We start from the raw sequence: 4,246 nt of genomic DNA, 5'->3' as shown, positions 1-4,246 counted from the left end.
ATACACAGCTTTTTTGGGCAGCCTGTGCCAGTGCCTCATTGCTTTCTGAGTGAAGAATTACTTCGTAACACCTTACTGAAATTTCCCCTCTTTCTGTTTAAAGTAATTCCCCCTTGTCTTATTATTATCTACTTGCATAAAAGTTGGTCTTCCTCCTGCTTCTAAGCTCCTTCCAAGTACTGGAAGATTCACTGAGCTCTCCCCTCAGTCTTGTCCAGGCTAAACTCAACTCTTTCAACCTTTCATCATAGGAGAGGTGCTCCAGCCCTCTGATCATCTTTGTCGGCCTCCTCTTGACCCTTTCCAATAGCTCTGCATTCCTCTTCCTGATCAAATAGGAATGCTACAGCGTCCATGGGAAATGTATTCATAGTAGTTATGTATTACCTGTGTATGTGCAGGTATGTACAAATTATCATAATAAAGGTCAGAGACAAAGGTAGACAAATTTGTGAGTGAACCTCTTGGGGTTGAGGGCATTAATATACTCATTTTCCAAGGAGTATCTGCAAATCTGTGTGACTTAAAAAGTACTTCCTCTCAAATAGGCAGAAACCAACCTGTACTGATACTTGTGGTTATTCCTTCCCAGGTGCAAGTCTCTATACTTGCTTTGTTAAACTTCATCTGTTTTCTTGCTGTCCAACTCTCCAGTCTGCCCAGGTCTTGCTGAATGGCAGCACAGCCTTCTGCTGTGTCAGCCATTCCTTCCAGCTTTGTATCATCACCATACTTACTGAGGGTGGACACTGTCCCCTCATCAAGGTCATAAATAAAAACATGGAACTAGACTGGACCCAGCACCAACCCCTGAGGAACACCGCTAGTCATAGGTCTCCAAGTAGACTCTGCCCCACCAATCACAACCCTCTGTGCTCTGCCAGTCAGCCTGTTCTCGACCCACCTCACCATCCACTCATCTATCCCACACTTTCTCAGCTTCATTAGGATGTTGTTGGGGACAGTATCAAAAGCCTTGCTGAAGTCAAGGTAGACAACATCCACTGCCCTCCCCCACCTACCCACCTAGCCATCCTAGAAGGCTCTGAAGTTGGTCAAGCACAATTTTCCCTTGGTGAACCCATGCTGACTACCCCTAAAAACTTTCTCTTCCAGTTGCTTGGAGATGGCATCTAGAACAAGCTGTTCCACCACTTTTCCAGGGCAGAGGTAAGATGGACTGGCCTGTAGTTTCCCTGATCCTCTTTCTTGCCCTTTTTGAAGACCAGGGTGACACTGGCTATCCTCATCTTCAGGCACCTACTTCTCCCATTCCCCAAGACGTCTCAAAGACGATAGAGAGCAGATAGAGAGAGGGCAATCACCCCTGCCAAGTCCCTCACCACACGTAGATGCATCCCAATTGGGCCCATGGATTGGTGTACATTGATCCCACCAAGATACTCCCCCTCCTCAACCAGAAGGAAGCTCTCGATTTCCCAGATTCTCTCTTTTCCCTTCAGGGTTCAGGAGCCCTGAGGGGGAGTCTCTGAAGTGAAGACTGAAGCAAAGAAGGTGTTCAGCATCTCTGCCTTCTCAGCATCCCCCATTACGAGGACACTTCCCTTGCTCAGCAGGGGACTCACATTATCCCTACTCTTACTATTAACATACTTAAAACAAAACAAAACAAAACCTTCTTATTATCCTTTATCTCCTTTGTCAGCTTCAGCTCCAGGCGAGCTTTAGCCTTTCTTGTTGCTTCCCTGAAGGCCCTGACAGCAGTCCTATACTCTTCTCAAGAGGACAGGCCCTTTTTCCACATTTCATAGACGTTCTTCTTCCTTTTGATCTTATCCACGAGCTCCTTGCTCATCCACACAGATCTCTTGCCTCCCTTCCCTGATTTCCTACTGTTACGGATGCACTGATCTTGAGTTTAGAAGAAGTGCTGTTTAAATGATGCCCAGCTCTCACAAGTCCCCTTACCTTTTAGCACTCTTAACCCATGAGATACCTCCAAGTAGGTCTAGAAAAAGGTCGAAGTTGACTCTCTGAAAGTCCAGGGCAGCAGTCCTACTTTTTGCTAACTTACTTCTTCCACTCAAGATCTTGAACTCCACCACCTCATGATTGCTACATCCCAAGCTGCCCCCAACCTTCACAAGCCTAACAAGCTCATCCCTGTTAGAAAGAACAGTGTTGCTGTTACTGAACTCCTCTGCAGCTTAACATTGACATGCACTGCTGCTGGCTTCAAAGAAATCAGGATATAGTTCTGAAAGACCACAGAAGCATTGTGCATATATTGCAATCGGGAAACTATGTTGAACTCTCTGCTGCTATGTCCCATCCATTTTTTCTTGCAGACCAAAATGAGAGATTTTCTTTCAAGAATTCTTTATCACAAAACTTAAAGGCAAGACTTCCCTTTTTCTCAGTTTTCTGTTAAAATGCATGCCTATTCATTTAAAAGATGACACATGTTTGCTAATGTTGAATGTTCAACCATCCTTTATGCAACACTTGTAACTGCAGCCTACGCGTTAGTTAACAGAGAAAGTAAAGATGACCATCAGCAGACAGAATAAATAAATAGAACAGGATTTATTATGATGACCTATTTTTTTTTACACAAGAGCCGTTGCTCTGCAGCTCTGAGCTATTCATAATCTCCTCTCTGTCAGTATCAGCTACTGATACTTCCTAAAACACCAGCAGGTGTTGAGTACTGATAAGTATTTTGAACTAGTTCTGCTACCATCATTGTCCTTCAGTGTCTTTAGGACCACTTTGTGCAGACTGCATATGCTGCAGCAACTGAACTCCAGTAATTTATTCTCATTGGATCCACACTGCAGACAGTGCTGAACCTGCAACGTTCCTGTTGAAGACAGGTTTTTGTCAGTGAGCTCGTGATACAACAGCCACTTCTGTGTCTGAGACCTTGTATTTGCAATCTGTGGGAAGAGCTGAAAATCTCCTGAGGCAGGGAAGTAACTGAGTATGTCTGTAGAACTTCTGGCTGTAAGCAAGATGGGGAAAATTAAACAGTACTTCCAGCTGCAGACAGCCTTTCTATTTTCTACTTGCACAACAATTCCTAGTAAGTGCTTTTATTGGTGTTTATTTTTACCATCTTTCTGTTCTAACATAAGTGAGCCACTTTCTTATGGTCACTGTATTTGTACGAATCAAATTACTGCACCCAGCCCATTAAGGGAATTTATCTCAAAATAGTAACTTTTGCTGAAGAGATGCAGAAGTTCTCCCGCACAGCCCTTGAACCAGCTTCTGCAGCTCCGTGCTCTGTTCTCGCTCAGCTATGTTCCACTCAGAGAAGCCAACGGGCAAAAGCAATGTTCAGAACCAGACGGTGGAAAGCGTTCAGCTGAATGACTAACAATGGAATAGACACGTTCTCCAACCATTCACCGTTTTGGTAGCAAAAACCACCCGTAAACGGGTTAGAACAGCTCTGCCCGGTCTCACCTCGCTCCGATTTTGGCTTTCCGCTTTTGGCTTTCCGCATATGACACGCCACCGCCTGCGGTCACGATCGAACCGGTAGCAGGGAGCCGCTGTCCTCCACCCACAGTGCGCGGTCGCCCGAAGCCGCCCCCCAGCCCGGCGCAGCCCCGCGGGTGAAGTCAGTCCCCGCCCGCGCTGCCCCGCTGCCCGCCAGACTTCCTCTGCGCCCCGCTCCGCACTTCCTGCCCCCCGCCCGGCCGCCAGCACCGCCCTCCCCGCGGGAGGCGCCGGGGGCTGCGGGGGGCGCGGTAGCGGCCGCCTTCCTGCTCCGGCCGAGGCAGCCCGGCGGCAGAGCGCGGTGAGGTGAGCTTGGGCTGCCGGCAGCAGGCGGGGCCGGGCCGGGCCGGAGCGGGGCTTCGCGGGGCCGTGCCGGCGGAGAGGGCAGGTGCTGGCGGTGGCTGTGCCCGCGGGTCCCCCCGCCAGACCCCTCCGGCCCGGGGGGAGGCGAGGGAGTCTGCCCCGGACGGGGCCGCGGGTGGCGGCCGGCTTTGCTCCGTGCCCGCAGCCTCTGCGTCCCGGGGGTCTTGCATGGGCCGGGGCCCCTCGGTAGCTCCGCGTACTGCAGTGGGGTACGGATAACGTTGTGATTGAAGTGAGGTGGCAGTGACGGGTTCCGGCGGCAGCCCGGCGGCAGAGCTTGGAGGCGCCGTCCTGCGGCGGGGACTGCCCGCCCCTGTGCCGGCTCGGGCTGCTGCTCAGTCTGCCAGTCAGTCCCGCTCTCCCAGTCCAAGCGTGTCTTAATCGCACTGTGCTTGATGAATGGCTGCTTGATATG

At 50.1% G+C, this 4,246-nt stretch overlaps 1 protein-coding gene across 1 annotated transcript in view; it reads left to right on the top strand.

Moving 5' to 3' along the window:
• Positions 1-3,710: 3,710 nt before the first annotated feature.
• Positions 3,711-4,246, top strand: part of GOLM1 (golgi membrane protein 1) — a 31,159-nt gene continuing 30,623 nt past the window's right edge. Inside the window, exon 1 of the mRNA XM_042826912.1 lies at positions 3,711-3,774. The gene's annotated coding sequence lies outside the window, so the exon portion shown is untranslated. The remainder of the gene's footprint in view (positions 3,775-4,246) is intronic.

The sequence above is a fragment of the Centrocercus urophasianus genome, unplaced genomic scaffold (genome assembly GCF_019232065.1).
Source record: "Centrocercus urophasianus isolate 14NV4802_14NV808 unplaced genomic scaffold, USGS_Curo_1.0 seq_27, whole genome shotgun sequence".
NCBI lineage: Eukaryota > Metazoa > Chordata > Aves > Galliformes > Phasianidae > Centrocercus > Centrocercus urophasianus.
This window is presented reverse-complemented; position numbering and strand designations above follow the sequence as displayed.